The 20411-nt window shown below is 38.2% G+C and overlaps 1 long non-coding RNA gene across 1 annotated transcript; it reads right to left on the reverse strand.

Annotated features, from left to right (window-relative positions):
- On the reverse strand, positions 216-19384 carry LOC110402063. The gene is made up of 3 exons (XR_002440876.1): positions 19332-19384; positions 1042-1233; positions 216-592 (listed from the first exon to the last, which is right to left on the reverse strand). It is a non-coding gene; the product is annotated as an uncharacterized LOC110402063 (long non-coding RNA).

The raw sequence follows: 20411 nt of genomic DNA on the forward strand, positions 1-20411 counted from the left end.
TATTCATCCAATAACAACAAAAAAATGATCTCACCTTCAGTGTATACATTCACTCCCGACATTTGATGCTTGACCGGAAGAACCACACCCAGAAGTGCTCAGATATCACAAGGGTGTCTGCTACAAGGCTCTCTAAAAGGAGTACTGCCTCTGGGATATTACTGCACCAGGAAATCAAATTTATTTCACAGTGTCACAAAAATACCAGCTGCAAGACTAGGTTTATTTGTTTATTTTCACAACTTGCACAAAGGAAAGCCATGAAATTCTGTACTGGAAGGAAATATTTCCCAAGATCTAGCTATGAAAAGAAACTCTCCAGACTGTGTGTGGCCTCATTCTCAGCTGTGCCATTGTTCATTAGATGTAACTAAGGAGGAGGCTGGGGATGCGGTACATGAACAGCCAATACATTTCTCTTATCCTGGGGCCAGTTCTCTGCCAGCCCAGCCCTTCCACAGATGAAAGGACTCCAAGAGCTACTCTAATCTATACCAGCTGCTTTGCCAAAGCCCAGCATTGGGCGGGAATTGCTGCAGCACAATCCAGCCAGGTTCTCTTCTCTCTTCTGCCATAAGCTCCACATGTAAGGCTGCAGGAATGCATAACATATGAAGATTATATGTAATAGGGAGCCACACACAGAAAAGATTGCTCTGCCAAAGAAACCTGACCACTTCCCACCCTCTTCCTAACAAAGCAGCAGTGAAAAATGAAAGGGACACCAGCCCCAAATCTTACAAGCCACTGCATATATCAGATGTATTTATTGTTACCAATGTCTCCAGCTCACAGCATTCTTTCTCAGAAGTCTGCACAAATGACCCCCTCAGGGCTGCTGAGAACATGTCCCATGAAAAACTATTGTAAATCTTTTGGACATTGCAATCCTCTAGGGATTTGATTCACTGAGGATCTCAGGACTTAGAAAACTCACGAGTGCACAGTATAACAAAATTTTAAGAGCATGCACTAGCTTAGCAAACATAAGCTAATGAACTGTGACTATAAGATATGCCAGGTCTGCAAGTCAAAGATTACCTTGGAACTGGAGAGGAAGAGGGACACAGAGGGGATTAACACACACAGAAAAGTGCAAAGTCTTTCCCCAGTAGGCTGCTGTCAAGGTTTTCAGAAGCTACCAATACCCTTCAGCAGAGCAAGTCTGCAAATCCAGCATCCAGGATTTGTCCCTCAGAATCCCTGTAATCTGTATTATCAGCTTGGTAGTACCTGTGTTAAGTGAAAAGAAAAAGAAAAGTGACACCATAAGTACCGACTCTTTAGTAAAAGAGGAATGTTTCTATGTAGAATCTTTCTGAAGATGAAATGCATTTTAAGTGGGAGCAATACACAGTGGACTCCTACATACCAGTGATTTATACAATCACCAAGGTTGGAAAAGACCTACAAGATCATCCAGTCCAACAGACTACCTATAACAAACAGTTCTCACTAAACCATGTCCCTCAACACAACGTCTAAATGTTCCTTGAGCACCTCCAGGGACGCCGACTCAATCACCTCTGTGGGCAGCCCATCACAGTGCCTGACCACCCTTTCAGAAAAGAGGAATTTCCTAACACCCAGCCTGAATCTCCCCAGCACAACTTGAGGCCATTCCCTCTTGTCCTGTCACTACTTACAAGAGAGAGGAGGCCGACCCCCAGCTCACTACAACCTCTCTTCAGGTAGTTATAGAGAGCAATAAGGTCTCCCCTGAGCCTCCTCTTCTCTAGACTGAACAATCCCAGCTCCCTCACCCACTCCTTATAAGGCCCGTGCTCCAGAGCCCTCACCAGCTTCATTGCCCTTCTCTTGACACACTCCAGGGCCTCAATGTCTTTCTTGCAGTTAGAGGCCCAAAACTGGACACAGTAGTCAAGGTGCAGCCTCACCAGCGCTGAGTACAGTGGGCCAATTACTTCCCTGCACCTCCTAGCAACGCTATCTCTGATACAAGCCAGGATGCCACTGGCCTTCTAGACCACCTGGGCACACTGCTGGCTCATGTTCAGCCAAGCATTGACCAACACTCCCAGGTCCATTTCCTCTGCACAGTCTTCCAGCCACTCTACCTGTGGCGTTGCCTTGGGTTATTGCTGCCGAAGTGCAAGACCTGGCACTTGGTCTTGTTGAACCTCATCCCATTGGACTTAGCTCAGCAAACCAGCCTGTCCAGATTGACACTTCTTGCCAACTTGGTGTCACCTGCAATCTTACTGAGGGTGCACACAATGCCCTCATCCTGGTCATCAATAAAGCTATTGAAGAGTGCAGGCCCCAGCACTAACCCCTGGGGAAGGGGGACCTTATCATCCGCTGGTCACAACTGTTTCTCCCAGGAAATGATCATAAGTTGCAGGTATTACAAGGCCTTAGAGGGAGATTTGAGGGCTTTTTCCAAAACCTTCTTTAGAGCATTCATTAAGATTAAATCTACCAGAAAAACATTCCATTCATGATGGAAGGGTTAAGATTGAAGTCTTTTAACTACTGTGGATGCTTACTGCTTTTCTGTTGATCACCGCTGTACACAATACAGCTTTGGGTTTCCTGTACAACCTAGTGTCCTTTTATTGAGCAATGTAATAGAAGAATGTTGTTTTCTAAAAAGTAGGAAAGTCCCAAAACCTGTAGGCTAGAAGAAAACATTCTTCCTCTTAATACCTTACATCTTCCTTCCACCTCCATCTATACAGAGTGAAAAATTGAAACATGGGGAAATTGAACACTCATTACTACACTGTGTTAAGTCTGTAGTAGAGTTGGAATGAGAAGCTCTGTGCCCCATTGTTCTCCCTTATGCAGAAGGAAGAAATTATTTTGTACTAAATCTGGGTCTTATGCATTTATGTGCGTCTTATAGTCTTGGTAAATGCATTTTGATTAAAGTAGGCTTTTCTAGCTCAATTTTTCTCCAGTGACCTTCATTCTACAGCAGCAAAGGCATTTAGGTGAAATATTTAGATGAAATCTCCTTTTTAAAATATATTCTCAAGCAGTTCCACAGTTTTCCAAGCCAAACAGTGCATCAATTAGTTCTGTATTTTAGGTAATGTCAGAAAGTACAGTGGCAACACTGTAGAGTGGTATGATGATCTTTGCACACCAGTTCCCAGACCAGAAACAGACACCATGGGCACACAGCAACTGCCTGTTATCACAAGGCATTTACATTAAAACATAGCTGGCATGTTTGGAATACAACATGAAGATGTTTCTTGCTTTGTTATTAGAGCATCACCAGTGTAACCTTGTCTAAACACTTGTCAGTGGTATTTTATTCCCAGAGCCTTGCCTACAGGATGCAATAGCATTCCTGAAATTATGTTTGCAGACTCTCTGCCAGGTGGTTTCAAATCAAACAGAAGCAATTGCAGTTCCATTACATGCAGGATAAAATATGAGACAGTAGCTGAAAAAAAACTACTCCTTGGCTTTCTCTTAACACTCTGAAAAGCTTGCACAGAATTTAATTGGTGCCTGATTGGGTTGAAGAAATGGCTTTTGTTTTTCAAGATTAGAATTGCAGTGCATTGCCACTGACGAACTATGTTAGGGTATTTTCTGGGTTGGGTCACAAGGGGAAGTTATCTACAACTGTTCTGGGTATGCAATTGTTCCTTAGATCAGTAGCAGATTGTTATCAGATTCTTAAGCTGATATTGAGAAATTCTAGTGGGATAAGAGTATCTAGCACCAGTTGTTTCATGGACCACATAAAAGCTTGAAGTCCACACTGACATTTCTTCTAAAAGGTTCAGCTTAGAGGTAGAAGACACAAACTCATACTGCTATATTTCGACACTGTTCTGTCTATCAGAAGACCTACTGCTAAAGTCCAAAATAAGACGATTACTAGTCTTTATAGGATTGAGTACAAGACACATCCCCTTATCTCTGTAAGAAAGCAAAAAAAAAAAAAAACCAGATGACCAAATGCAGGTACAAAACTTTCATTATCTGAGGACAGAGAGAGGAACTAAACAGAGTTACTGAAAGTACGATTAAACAGACTGGAATTAGAAAGGAATGTTGTTATAAGTATCTGTGTGCTAACTACCAAGGTAACCACAATGAGTTAAGAGTAAGTCACAGCTTTGAAGAAGTAAATGTCCAAGTGAATCCCACTTAATATTTTTGTAATTAATATTCTCCAAACTATGCTGAAAATATACTAATACATATTGGTTGGAAATGTATGAGGATGGCTTTATATTGTGAGCAGCTTTAAATAAACTTAGTTAAAGGACAAAAATAAACCATTCCTTGTTCTTTATTAGCAAATCTCAAACCAGACAAACACCATGACTCCTGGCTGAAATCCCTAATTATTAACACAAACTCCATTCATATATTTCAAGATCAGTGTTAGGGCAAAAGGATGATAGAAAGGCTGATATGTGAAACACTAAAGTTTCTGCTTTAATTATTCAGATCTGGCTCCTGAGTCGTGGCCAAAAACCAATTTGTAATCCTCAGGAACAGGAACTGGAGATATGTATGTACATATGGGACAACAGAATCTTAAAGCCAGAGTATATCAAAGCAGCCAAAAGACTGTTCTAATTAACACCTGGTATTAATTGTTCTAAGGGGTCACTCTGACATCTGAGGATCCCAGAGCAAAGAACAAAGCCATTTTTCTTGTATCAACAGTAATAAAGGAAGATGGACAGAATTTCCTTTGCTACTATTGCTGCAAGGGGTGAAGTGACCTTTCAATACATGGAATAAATTTCTTAAAGGAAGTTTCGAATAAGAGAATGTCACCAAATACTATGTCCAGTACTGGAAAATCAGTTCAATCTGTTACACTATACATTAGTAATGTAACTGTAAAGCATTTTATTTTTAGTCAGCTTCTTCAAATGGTCCCATCTTTGCCAGACATATTCCCTTGTGGAGACAGAAGCACTATAAACTTATTACCCAGTGTTTACTCTTAACAGAAATACAAAAGGATTTATTTTAAATTTAAATGGAAAGCCCATTCGAGAAAAGCTGCTTGAATTTTGTTGTCCTCAGAAGAGAAGTGATAAGTATCTTTACCCCAAGGAATCCAAATCTCCCAGTTACTCTAGAACAAACTTGTCAGTTTTCTACACTGTGTTTTAAGTCATGAGCATCAAGTTGACATTCAGCAGCTTAGTATTTCATATTAGAAGTGTTAAATGAAACAAAGAACTGAACTCAGCCATACTACTTGAAGAAATGAATGTCAAGCTTCGCTTGTTCTCAGTCATAGTAAGACAAAGTTTGAAACATTTTGTCACTTGGGTTTTTTTTTCCCCACCCTCCTACTCAGCAGTGTTTAGAACCACCTCCAGCGTTCCTCCAGAACTGACAGTCTTTTAGCAGTTCTCAGTAATGAGTCGGTTGAATTCTGCTCAAGAGCAATCTTTTTCAAGTACCTCTATCAATAACAAGTGTCTTGAGGTCCAGAATCTAACAGATATTCTTCAGTTTGCTTTATTTCAACATCTACTGCTGATTAGGCAGCAGTGTGCTAGCTTAAAAAATACATAGTATATGTTTAAGGTCAGACCTCACAGCCACCAAGCTGTGGACAAAAACCTTTTCACTTCACACTCACTTTGCTCCAATTCCCCCTTAATCCCCCCAGCATTCTTTTGCGGAGGCTCTTAATCTTCCACTACTCTTAATGTTTAAGAAGAAATTCTGAGTGAGGGGGAAGGGAGAAGAAGAAAAGTTGGGTGCCATCAGTTGATGGTATTTTGGGGGCCTTCTAATAATTAATGTCTCCGAATCTCTGACCTACTGATCTCTCTCAACCTTGGCAATACTACTTGGAGTATTTCTGAGAATTTTAATGAGAAAATTCAAGTGCCTTAAGAAAAAGAATCTGGAAAAATGAATTTAAAAATAGAGTGAATGTACTCTTATGTTCCTATAGACATTTATCTAAAGACTGATTATAACCATATATAAACAAAGTTTTACTGAGGCACAAAAGCTTCGAAGTCTGATTCAACCCTGGTAAACCACTTTCAAAATCAGGAAATTCCAATAGAAAGGTTAGTTACATTTTCCTCTGTATTATTTTTAACTCTTGTTTCCATTTTCAGTGATTTTTTTTAATGTTATCCTAGCCTCTTAGTCTATACTAAAAAATAAGGGGTTTAAACTTTCATTTGCTCTAAGGCTAATCATGCTAACTCAAGAGTATGACACTATGGAGAAGAATTTCAATTTGTTCATATTTAGACTCTCTTAAACTTTTTTTAATACAGTACAGGGAAAAATTTGCAGAATGGTTGCAGTAAAGTCCTAGGATCTGAGAAATTTCTGAGTAAGAGCCTTATATTTTCCATCCTACAATCTCATTTTAACATCTGGTAAATCTGCCTCTCTGAACTTAGATGGAATGGAGTAGAATAAAGAAAACAAACAAATAACAAAAAACCCTGAAGAAAGAAATTTAGTATACATAGAATCAGTACATGTTGCAAGAATGACTAGTCCTTATAGTACACCCAGAAACCTGTCAGAACTGAACACCTCTGGCTTATATATTGCAAGAGTAGGATGCATTTAAAGGGTATACTTCTCAACATACCATCCAGTCTGATATATTTCAGAGTACTTCATGAACTTTAGATTTGGCACAAAAAGAATACATGATGCATGAGAGGCGGAGAGAAACAATGTTTCATGTGTATAGTGAAGAGGCAAAGATGAACAGGAACAAAAAAAAAGCTGTAAAGTGGCTTGTACTTCATTACAAGTACTCTACACACAGATGTTTAGAACCATTTCCTTGTGTGCCTACATGCAAGGAGAGCTCTTCTGGTTCCACCTCCTACTCAATATATGTGTAGCAACAGCCAAGACAAAAAACAAAACCTAGATAAAGATTTACCACACTGAGTATTCTTAAGCCACCATTTGAGCTGGCCTTGATATTTTTAAAAGGTTACTAAGGAAGAAGAAAAAAAAAAAAGTATTCCAGCAAGGGTTTTGTATTTCATACCTCAGCTGGCAGAAGAACCAATGTCATCACAACTTCTCATTTTTCTTCAGGATCAGTTCTCTTACCTCAGAAAAGAAAACCCACTCTTACCTTCCACTAGTGACATACTACATTTTCTAATGAAGCGTATGCAAAACTAAGGAATGAGGATGATAAAATAAAACAACTTGAAAGACTAAGAGCATTTAGAGCAGCTGTACTGCTGGGGGGGGAGAGATTATCTGCTTAGTGCCACACCCTAGCCATACTAATTAGAAGTGAGGATGAATGGAGAGGGACCAACCCTCACGAAATGACTCCAGATTTTGCTTCATAAGGCTTTCTTGAAAATATTCTGCTCTATGAATCTTTAAAAAAGTCTCAAATAAATTCACTCAGTTAAAGTTGTTGATTTAAGGAACTGAAGTCATATTTATTCACAGAAGGTGCATAGTATAGTGAAGAAATCTGAACTGAAAGTTCTTTCCATCACCTCTTGCCAGTGCACCTGCTCCTTGCCCTGGAAGAATGCTGGATGCTTTGAGAAATAAGAACAAGCACAGTCTTACTAGAAATATCAAGGTATATCATCATTACCACCTATCAGAACTGAGACAGAATCATCCTCCATAGAAACAACATAGTGTTTGAACCCTCTTTTCAGAGGGCCAGTACTCCTTCCTTTAGGACAGGATACTGTACTGGATGGAGCGGGTGTACAGCCTGTCTTTTGAGTTTGCTGTCACAGCTGTAACTGTAGTGTGATCTTGAAGGATGCATTGCTACTGACCAGGAATCCACAATAGTCTCCAATTCATTTCCCAAAAGTGGCAGATGACAATTAAACTTGTGGCCAGTCACAACCAAATCACAGAAGAGAATGACTCGTTAAGAAGTTCACAGTCACTTACACAGCTCCAAGGAACTCTTTTATTAGAAGTTACTTCTTTGATGGATTATGCATATGCTGGAATAAAATGTACCAGAATCTGATCTCAAAATGATCATTCCTTTATGCTCTTTTCCCTAAGTGTTGCAATCTTTTTCTCTTCTTTCAAATTGTTTTGTGAAGTCAGAGAAGGGACCATTATACATGACCATGAAGTATTTACAGCTTGCCATACTTATATATTTTTATATTTTCACTTTTCAAGCATTTAATCTAATTACCTTTTTTTTAAATAATAATTTTTAAAAAATGCTGATCAGGTGGAAAATTAGGAAGGAAGTAACAAGATCCTTTTTGTATGGGAGAAGAATAGAAGCTGAAAGAAATAGAATAAAATCAAACACAAACTATTCATAATCATGCATAGCTTTTTGAAAGACTTCACAGTGTGTCCTTTCTCTGGGGAAATTTTCTAGGCTCTGAACTTCAATGAATATAAAATATTGATGCCTATATGCCCTCTGCGGTTTCTCTGTAGTACAACAGCTTTATGTAACCTGATTCACTGGTTAACTAAACGAGATAAAATTTTCCATTCATAAATAGCACAACTTAAGATATTCCCATCTCTATCACTCATTTCTAGACATGTGTAGTATACCTTTACAGGTGTTGGCTCAACTACTTATGGTATTGCACTTTAAAGTGAATTAGGGAAAAATTTAGTTTCAAAGTAACCCAGTAGAAGAGTGTTTTTCAGCCCTTGGTCCGGTTCACCGCATAGCACTACAAAGATTTGTGCCAGAAAAACTGAGAGAAATGCCAATGACAGTGATGAAGTAGGGCAGTGGGTACTTTGGTTCTTGTCCGATAGGACATGGCCTTCTATAATGAACTGAGCTTTTTAGAGACTTATTTTAACATTTGGACAGCACTCAAGTTTCAGTGGGAGCAACCACTGAGCTTTTTTAAGCACCTGGAAGCAGCAGACAAATGATGCAACACGTTTTCCTGATAAACAGCCATGGACAATCTAAATATTAGTCTTTTCTCTTGGGAGCTCATCCAAAAAAACAGGCAGCAAAATCCCTTCTAACTCATGGTAATTACATTAGATATTTTATTCTGTACTTCAAATGAAGGAAGGAGAAACTGATGAAACAAAAGTTGCTATATTATAGCCAGTCTCCTGCCTATCTAATGCAGGAGACTGCTATCAGAAGATACAGAGAATAAGATACGACACTAATGTTTTTCACTTTAGAAGTAGTTAGGTCATTCTCCTAAAACCTTGGTTTTAAGAATGCAAAGCAATGCCTCACGCACTTCCAGCTCCCATATTATCAATGGTCTTTAGTATGCAGAATAGCAAAGCCATTAATACAGCACATGAAATAAGAACAGGAAAGAAGTCCACTCAATTTCATTTGGAACATTACATCAGTTCCTGTTCATCTTTTCACTGGAAATTCATGACACAAGGAAAAACTTCGCAAAGATGAAAAGATTTCACACAGGGAAAACTTGTCTTACCTCCATTGCACTTCCAAACACCAATTCCAGGTAGTATTGTTTTTGGTTGTTTTTTTTTTTTTTTTGACTCATATTTACATTACTGGAATAGATTCAAGAGAAATGTGTATTCTGAACACTGAAAGAGGCGAAGGTCTTATCTTTTATCTGGAAAAAGCTGGAACATCCCAAAATTTCACAGTACTTATCTATCCCTTTCATAAGGCCAGAGCCATATCTAACAAACTTGAGGTATAATAAGAAATCATCATAGATAGGCAGTAGACAAAGATAATAGTAAGTCTCAGGACAAGGAAATCTAGGGAAAAATACTGATTATGTAATGCTATGTTGCTGGGTACTGAAAGTTATTTTCTTTACCTCTAATGGCTTGAAGATGAGTGATCTAGAACGGGTATTAAAGATACAAAAGCAGAATACTAAGGTTGGTAGAACATAAAATTGTTCTAGAAATCTACAAAAAAAAAATCAGGAACAGACTTTAAGCACAAAAATGAAAGAAAGAGCTTCAGAGATTTGCATTCAGTGGTGAAAAAAAGATAAAAAGCCATCATCCACAACTAGCTCAGCTGGCTTCATTACAAAATAACAGCATTTCAGTTGATCATTTTAAAATTACTGTATCAACTTAAATCAATATTCAGAAGTATAGTTCAAGTGTATCTTTTGCTCTAAAATTGGAAATGAGAAATAAATCTTCAATATGCTCCATTCTGCCTGAAGTACCTTCTTCCCCACCCCCACCCCCCCTACTTTCTCCACTACAGAGCCCTGTGCAGAGGTAGAGATGGCAAAAGCAGCAAGGGTTTAAAGATAATTCTGTATCTGTGAGCTGTATCAAAGCTTCCTGCTCTTTCCTACATGGTACTCTATGCCCCCTAATCTTCAGAGGGGCTTAAGGAAAATATCCATAGATCAAAAACTGAACAACTGATCTGAGGTATTTTAAAATGTTTCTACAAAAAACTAAAAGTTTAATGTATTTAACAACATTTATAACAGTACACAAGTCTAAATCGCTTTATTTTTTAATGAAACATTTATAAAAATAGACTACATCCCATAGTATTCATACCAAAATGAAATGAAACGCCCATAAGAAACAACCGTAAATCCAAAAAATACTGTGGTTTCTACTTCCTGGAGAAGTAGAACATAAAAGTCAAAGTAACTCCAGACAGCTTCTCTTAGAAAGAAAGGAAAGAGACTGAACATAAAGAGAAACAAGACATCCTGAAAGACAAATATGCTGAGAATTAATGACAACAATAACCTAAAGGTTGGAATATTGTAAGCACTTACTATAACAGTGTTTCATGTTGTATTATCATTTGTGATTATTTCTACAGACAGCGCAAGATGGAGTAACATGTCTGAGGTTACAAAGAAATCAATGCTTAAGAGTAGGAAAAAAACTTCCTGTCCCTCCTTTTAATTATTAGATTTTAGAGTCATATTTATGAAACAGGTCTGCAGTAATACATCTCCAGATAAAAAAAAAACCTCATTTTCCATCTTCTTAAAATGCACCATAATACAACAAACATATCAGAGTAATGTTCTTCAGCTCCACCAAAAAAAAAAAAAGAAGCAGACTTTAGGTGAGGATGTACAAGCTGGGGATAGGAAGACTAAGTGCAGCCCTGCCAAGAAAGACCTGGGGGTACTGGTCGATGGGAAGCTGGACATAAACCAGCAGTGTGTTCTCACAGTCCAGAAAGCCAACCATATCCAGGACTGCATCAAAAGAAGTGTGGCCTGCAGGGTGAGGGAGGTGATCCCACCCCTCTACTCTGCACTGGTGAGGCCTCACTTGGAGGTACTACGTCCAGATGTAGAGTCCTCAGTACAGGAGAGACATAGACCTGTTGGAGCATGTCCAGAGAAAGGCCACAAAAGTGATCCAAGGAATGGAACACCTCTCCTATGAATGCAGGCTGAAATAGATGGTGCTGTTCAGTCTGGAAAAGAGAAGGCTCCGAGGAGACCAAATAGCAGCCTTTCAGGTGTCTAAAGGGGAGCTACAGAAAAAAAAGGGGTAGACTTTTTAGCAAGGCTTGTGGTGTTAGAACATGAGAAAATGGTTTTGAGTTTAAAGAGGGTAGATTTAGATTAGATATAAGGAAAAAGCCTTTTACAGTGAGGGTGGTGAGGTACTGGAACAGGTTGCCCAGATACATGTTGATACCTCATCCTTGGAGACATGGAATGTGAGTATGAATCAGGCCCTGGGCAATCTGATCTAGCTGTGGATGTCCCTGTTCGCTGCAGGGGAGTTGGACTAGAAGACCTTTAAAAATTCCTTATAATTCTAAGGGTTCTATGGTTATCTACTTCCTTCCCTCCATTCTATGTCTTTTTCTACTATTGGCATTTAGCAATATGAAATCCTCAGAATGAAGTATTGACATGGATATTTCTTCCTTAAAATACGGAGCCAACAGAATAAAGTGTTCTTTCATCTGTGTAGTTTCACACGTTACTGATTTTGTTTGTTTTTTTTTTTTTTAATTCCCCTCAAGAGAAGCCCTGCACATTGTACTTCCATCCCAAATATTTCTTGCATTTTTTCTTCTTCTTCCACAATTGCCTCCTGAAGCAACAAGTCAAATCCCTTAGAAGGACGCAGACTCCTTTGAAAGTCATTGGCAATGATCTCCCTGTTTTTATTTTTCTTTCTTCATAGTTCATTTGTAATATTAATTAAGCTAATGTGCTAGTAAAAATGCTGACTTGCTAATGGGCCTAAGATCATCCTAGCATTAGCATTTATCCTAAGAGCAAGAGAGATCCATCTGGTGCTTTGGCTGTCTGACAGCCCTGAACTCTAAATATCTGTGTTCAATTTTCTGCTCTACAGCAAACATCCTGTATGCCTTTTCGCAAAGTATCATGACCCATCTTGTATTGGTAAAGTATAGGTAATGCTTTCTTATTGTCTGATACAACCACATCAAGTAGCTCCATCACAAGAAATACACTCCCCTCTTCTGCACCTTCTTTCTATTTGCTATGTTCTGTTCTACAGCTACCATACATACCATTAACTTCCTCCTATACCTTGGAATGGCCACTATTTATTTGATTCTCAGTACAAACTAGTACTACACATAGAGAAAGTCTGAAAAGGACCAGAAGAATGCCATCGAGACTAAAAAGCAGGACAGAGTCAGCTTCTAAAACAAGAAAATGTTCATCAGAAAACTCAGTGCTAGCACGTTAAGTAAAAAAAAGCACAGAAAGAAAAGCCAAAATAATAATAATGGGAGAAGCTTGCAAAAGTTGTAATAAATAAGCCATCAGCAACTGCTGTTCACCCCAAAGTTCTCTATTTCACCTTGAGTTCCTTTAGAAGCACCAACTGTGGAACAGAGCTTCCTGCATAAAATTGTTTTGATACTAGAAGGCCAACATACTGTCAATATTTTTTCAAAAATTCCAGAGAGGTCAGAAGACTCAATCAACAAATCACACAACTATATGCAAGTTAGTGAAAACTATCCTTAATAATAGTGTTAGTAGACATATTAATAAATATTAATAGGGAAAAGTCAGCACAATTTGTTTTTATTGAAAAATTATGCCACACAAATTTAATTTCTCTGAAAAAGCAATTAAAAATGTAGACAAAGAATATTCCTTTGATATGGTCTACATGCATTTCCAAAAGGCATTAAGTAATACTGTTCAACCGGAGACTCTTAAACTAAACAACACGGAACTGTCTTTGGATGGATAAAGAATTGTTTAGAAGACTGGAAACAGAGTAGAAAAAGAAAAGCCAGTGATGTCCCAGAGGACTCTGTCCTGGGACCTGAGCTCCTCAGCATATTCAGAAATGAATTAAAGGGGAGAGAATACTGAGGTGACAAAGAACAGTGATGACACTAAACTATGCAAGGAAATAAAGAAGAGAGACTTTTTCAGAAAAGCCTCATGTAAGTGAGTGAATTTGCAAAGAAGTGGCAGATTAAATTCATATTAGACAAATGCACATAGGAAAAAATCCAAACTGTACACAGACTGTTGCTTTGGACTATTACTAGAGATTTTAGGTAATAGTTCAATGGAAACATTATTTCAATACTTTGTAATAGTGGGGAAAAAAAACAATGCAGAACAGAGAATTACAAGGACAGGATTATTCCACTAAATAACAATATGATTGGTATTTCGGGAAATTGTGAGTTGGTCTGATTCTTATTTCCCAAATTAAAGTAAAATTAAAGTAAAATTGGAAGACAATTTTTTTAGAAAAAAAAAAACAGGTATTACTGAAGGCAGGAAGCACAAACCAAGGAGACTGAAATAGAATTATAGGATATTCTGAGTTAGATGAGACCTACCAGGATCATTGTGCCCAACTCCTGACACCATACAGGGCAACTTAAGAGTCAAACCACTTACCTAAGATGATTGGTCCAAATGCTGCTTGAGCACTGATCAGCTTGGGGCCATGATCACTTTCCTGGGCAGCTTGTTCCAGTGCCTGACCACATTCTGCTGTCCTAACTGAATAAGATTCTCCAGTGTGGAACAGAAAACATTTAATCCAAAATACCAGTTTAAATTATACAGAGTAAAATGGAAAACAGTTTTCAGTGCCTCTTTCAATATAACTAGACAAGAGCAAGCAAAAGATCAGGGCTGGGTTCAAAAGTAACAGCAGGAAATATTTATTGACCACCGTGCTGTTAAAGCTATACAAGCAGTAATGGTGACTTTTTAATCTTTTTCCAAAGAGACATCTAGTATCATACTCCTGTTTTTTCATTACTCCCACCTTTTACAAATTATCCGGTTTAGTCTATCAATTTTTTGCATCAGACTCTCTCTCAGAAATCTGTGCCACTGTTAGCACAAAAGAGCCTTGATATTTGCAAGTGTTCCTGCTGCAAAAAAGTTTAGTAGCCATGGTCATCCAGTCTTGACATTTGTTCTTTTGCAAATTGGATCTGAGATGGATCTTTCAGATCCTGTTCTGCTGTTCTTCACAACATCCTGGAATGGGGCAGCAAAATAAGTGATCTGGAAGCAGATTTAAAGCCTGAAGTCTTTTCACTCAAAAAAATTGTTAAAGGGGAATTCAATGTTACAGGATGTGAGCAGTAAATAAACAAAAAGAGTCCAAGAATTAGAAGAAGGTAAAGTGAGTCTATTATCATGACTAAATTAAGAGCTCTGGATGCAGTCTCTAAACCACTGCTTTTGGGAAACTGAATACAGACTTCGCTCAGTACATTTCCCCCCCTAAGAATCTTCTGCTGAACAATATCACAGGCTGGTAAGCTGGATTGATCACCAGTTAGACAAGAAAGGTCAATTGACATATTCTTACACTGGCATATCTGTAATTGACTGATATCTAACTGCATTTCAGTAGGGAAAGGATGGACTGGCTAGTAATATAACCTTTGGAAGAACACAGTTTGAGACTGATGCTGTTGTAAATGTCAGTCATTAAATTTTATTAGACTGGGCACTTCTAGCAGACAGAACAGTTAGGTGGACAGATTCATACTGAACCTAGTAATGTCTGCAAGTGAAGGGGAAAGCAAAGAAGCTGAGATTACTTCAGAAACTAATCTGACTGCATTAGTAAGTAAAGCACCTTCCTATTTAAAAGGCCCCAAAATTAAAAAAACTGCACACATTACCCATAATTTTTATCCTAATGTTTAAAAACACACTAGATTTTTTTTTTTTTAACTTCGGCTACACATTAGGAACAATAATTAATAGCTATTAATATATTAGTATACTAATAATTAGCACTTGGACTGGAATACCCTCCTAGGGTCTCTGGCAGTACCAAGATTCACTGTATTCACAACATGACAAAGATCTTTAAAAATACAGTACTGCACTACAGAGGTTATGGCCTAGGAAAGCACATAGCATACAGAAGATGAAAAGGCAGTGAAGCAGCCAGATGAGATATTTTTGTGAACATCAAATTTAAATAGTCAATTATTCCTACTGCGCACTCCTGCTCCCAGAGAATATTCAGGAACAAAGAGTGGACTCTAGTCACTCCTGTTGAGGTCTTAGTAAGTATCAAAAGCACCTTAGGTAGGGAATATTAAAGGTATCTGCTAAACCTGGGAGGTTCAGCATAGTTTCTTCTTCCCTGAGAGTTCATCAGTGAGTAAATCTGACCTCTTCTTGAAGAATAGGTAACTGTCTGTATGTAACTCGCATTACACTGGAGACCCTACACCATGCCTAAATTTACAGTGGAAACTTCAAATCAGGGAAAAGCTGAAGATTTTTGTCATCATAAGAAGACGGCTCTCCATCATGGAAATCCAGGAAAAAAAAAAATGAAATTGGCATCTTGCCTTTAAATGGAAGGCATTCAAAAATTAACTTCAGACAATGGTTTTAACACCTCCCTCATGATTTTTTTTTACCAGCCAAGAAACAATTTGCAGTCACAGCTCAAAACTGCGCCTGCAGCTCTAAAATGTCACTATGGAGCACTGGCTAATATTAAAGCAAAGATGACAACTGCATTTGCCTCCACAGGACTGAATTCTGCAACAATAGAAACAGACAGTGTGGTCTGAATTCCAGCATCTTATGGACTCCCTTCCACTACAGGGTGAAAAACAATGCAAATTAAATACAATGCTCATGAGCAGGATCTACTCTACCAGCTACTCTACAAAAGAGATTTTCAGCTTTGTAGTTTCATTTCAAATGTTGTTTTACACATGTGCTAAGGTAGTACTATATGGTACTACCTAAGGAGCTGGCTTACATGTTAGGAAAACAAAAAGTAATTTCATTTATATATTCTCCATGTATAAAAAAAAGAAACTACAATGAAAAGACAGTTTGCTCTCCAGACTCTTTCTTCTTAAAAAGAAATACAGTTGAATACCAAAAGCCACAATACCAATTTCTTACGTAGTTTTCAAACAAATGTATCCAGATTCTGCTGCACTGATGCTAGTCTCTTGAAATACCTGATTTTTCAGTTTCTCTGGTGTACAGTTAAAGTTTTCTTTTTCCCTATCCTGAAGGGGAATTGTACAGCTATAATACCACATAGTGTACTTAAGAAAAGTTCTGTGTGGAATATAAAATAATAAATGCTTTTAAACCATGCAAATAACTGTCCATCCTGATTTGGAGGTATCACCTATGATTTTTCATTCTATGAAACAGTTCAATTTTGTTGTCTTATTCAGCTTAGAGACTTGATTATGGAAGAGTCAACAAAACTAGTAATAATTCTTAAATTTTTTAGTAGCTGTACAGATACAATCTTCAGTCTTTCAAGATAATTTGCTTAGGTGTGGCCACTGGCCACAAGATCAGCTGTGGTTCCCAACTTTGTACTGAAAATGCATTGTTATCCACAAATAGAAGCTCTGACAGTTCCTTGAACTTGTGGTAGACTTAGAAATATAGAAAGAAAACACAGTTAAAAAGGTACAAATACTAGAAGTGAAACCATATTTTAACTAATAAAAACCATGACTATGGGAAAGGTATGCTTGCCTTTTGACATATAACATCTTCATGTTCAACTTTACCTTCAGAAGAAAGCTTCATTTCAATAGTGATCAATGGAAATTACTTTAAATAACAAAGCTGGCAGAGTGCTCTAGCTTCCAAAGGGTGATTGAGACAGGGAAACATAAGTCCTTACAAAAAATTAACTGTGTTTTCATCTTTTTTCCTCAACCACAAGTTGCAGAACAGCTTTCCTAAGTTCCAGTTAGAAATCTTTAACAGAAGACAGCTTCATCAAGCTCTCTTCTTCCCTACCAAGAAAAGTTGACTGACAGATCTTCTAAATATATAAATATATTCGCACACTTAGACTCACATAGCCTCATTCCAGTTTTCATTAGCCACATACTTGGGAAAGTATTTACAAATCTCATGAGCTAAGTCAAATTTGATATTAGATATCAGCAGTGGTATTACAATGGATTTGCATTTCATTTTGAATGAAAAAAATTGTTCAAGCTTGAAGAAATATTGCAAGTCTTTCATTTCTGTACCTACAGCTACAAAGTAAAGCATTTTATGTTTTCCTTAAGCAGTAACTGGCATAACTCTTAAGAACTGTAAATGACAGTTCATCTCTTTGAAAGAAATAAAAATGTCAGCTGCTTCCAGAAGTAACAACTGATCCACAAAACTGTCAGGTGAATACAGAGGTATTGTCACTTCAGACTGCAGACAGAAGACTAGTCACAAGGAAAAAACGCTTTTCCTTGTGAACCATATGATTTCAATAAAATATTGTTTTTCCTGATCATCACCCTATTTCATGGCACAAAAAATAAAGATAAACAGTGGTGAAACATATGAGCATTAACATTATTTATAGCACTTGGTGGCCTTTCAGACTGGGAAAGCCTACCAGCTCATATCTCCACAGGTACAATAATGAATGAAATTGTCATCAAAACCAACCTGCTGAATATTTTTTTCCAATATCCAATATTTGACACCATTTACAGTTGCAGGTATATAACACCATTTAAGGCAGTACAACACGAGCAAGATCAAGGAAATTCTCCATGCTCCTCCCTCTCAAATGAGATATTAAATGACTTGAAAGTATATCAAATACCCCTCAAAGAGGCAGGATGTCTCGCCTCTGCTAGTTACAAAATAGTGTCAGGTGGGCACATTCTCCCCTCTTGTTTTCAATATCTCAAAACCTTTTTCCTTTGTCTATCCTGTAACTGTTAGGCAAAACTCCATCCACTTCAATTCCTTAATTTATTTACTCCTTTTGTCTCTTAACAAGTATTTGTAAATGCAGTGTATTCTATTTTTAGGAATAAGTGGAAAGCCTTCTGAATTCTCTGCAATATTGACAAAACATTCCTAAAAATAAAAATTCACTTTGACAGGCATATGTTAGAAATGTAATTATTTATTTTGTTCCTCAGATTCTAACAAAGAGGGGAGCAAAGCTGAACTAACACTGTTTGAGTATTTCGCCTGTTACAGATCAAACACTAGGGATAATACACATCCCTTTACCCAGATTTTTAAATTTAACTGTAACTCTAACCATTAAAGACCAGGTATCCGCAGCTGGCAAAGATACAGCACAGTCAAGATACTCTCAACATCTGAGAGATTCTGAATGTCATATTCATTTCTCACATGAATTAGGGCATTGTAAGGGCACTTCTGTGCTAAAGAACTGGCAAAAGTCATATTCTATTTTTTTTATCCGGCTGACCAGTTAGTTCATTACTTCTCTATTTAGATGACTTCCTGATTTTAAACCATACATAGAAATATTTTATCCATCTTCATGGTCCTCATCAAAACTAATGACTCCATAGCAGGAAAAAAAACCCACAAGCCTGTAATTTATAGAATTATAGAATCATTTAGGTTGAAAAAGACTTTCAGTATCATCAAGTTCAACCATTAAACTAACCTACCAAGCTCCATCACTAAACCATGTCCTGCAATGATTTCTCTTGAATATCTCCAGGTGTGGAGACTCAACCACTTCCTTAGGCAGCCTGTTCCTATACTTCACCACCTTCTCAATGAGGACATCAGGAAGAATTTCTGATTTAAACTTACCCTGCCACAACTTGAGATAGTTTCCTCGTGTCCTATCACTTGTCACAAAGGATGTCACTGACATTTCTTACCTCTGTGCCAGGAAAGATTACAGAGCAAATCCTCCTGGAAGCTCCTGCTTGACCAACCTAGTGGCCTTCTATGACGGTATCAGTGCATCAATAGACAAAGGAAGCCTCTAAAGACCAATAACCAGCTCCACAAACTGAGTTTTGCATTAATCACCTGTAACGCTATAACGGGATGGAAAGTACAGCAATAAACTCAGAGTAGCAAAGCCCTAGGCTACAGCAAATGAGGACAAGCCCAAATACAGCAGCCATGGACACAAAAACAAAGGGGGAGGGAACAGCTTACCTTCAGAAGGCCTCAAGCTGGAAATGATCTCTAACAGGATACCCTTGCCTCTGCTGCCGACCCTTAGATGAGGTCTGGGAAGGGGTGGATCCTGGCTCCACCCCTTCTGGTCACTCAGGTGCATACAATGCACCTGAGCTCCCCTGCGTTGGCCCTGCATTCCCACCAGGTTCTCCATCACTGTTTCAGGCCGTGACTTAGTATTTCCACTACATCACTGAATAGTTGTGCACTTCATTCTGGATATAAGCTCCTCAGAGTGTTACATTTGTTTTTACAGGGCTATACTTATATGAAAACATAAAAATAATGAGTATAGTAATATTACTGAGTAACTTGTAAGAACTCAAACTGAGATATATCTGAACTACAGAAGATTTAATGTTCCAGTGTCTTAAATTTTTAGCATGGCCAAGACTTCCAGAGAGCTAAGAGTCTTGTAAACTGGTGTTATCTTCCAGGCGACAGCATTAAATATTACTTGAATTTCATGTTACTGCTCTGAGACATCTAAAATTTTTCCGATGCGATCAAAGATGGAACTCAGTATACTAGATGATGTTCATGGGCATGGTCAGTGAATTTATTCACACTGACTTACAAGAATCAGGACTGGAGACTGTGAGGCTCTTTACAGTCACAAAAAGAGGGGATACAGTCAAGACAAAGAAGGTGAATCCTAGTTGATTTTTCTTCCTGACATTCACGGAAACACTACAAAGTACTTGACTGGAATATGGTGTGCTGATGGACAGTTGGCTGAATATGAGCCAGCAGTGTGCCCAGGTGGCCAAGAAGGCCCATGGCATCCCGGCTTGTATCAGGAATGGTGTGGTGATCAGGACTAGAGAAGTCATCCTGCCCCTGTACTCAGCACTGGTGAGGCCTCACCTCGAGTACTGTGTTCAGTTTTGGGCGCCTCAGTACAGAAAGGACATTGAGGTGCTGGAGCAGGTCCAAAGAAGGGCAACAAGGCTGGTGAAGGGCTTGGAGAATATGCCCTACGAAGAGGAACTAAAGGAACTGGGGCTGTTTAGTCTGGGGAAGAGGAGGCTGAGGGGAGACCTCATTGCTCTCTTC

Source organism: Numida meleagris, chromosome 6 (genome assembly GCF_002078875.1).
Source record: "Numida meleagris isolate 19003 breed g44 Domestic line chromosome 6, NumMel1.0, whole genome shotgun sequence".
Classification (NCBI taxonomy): Eukaryota; Metazoa; Chordata; class Aves; order Galliformes; family Numididae; genus Numida; species Numida meleagris.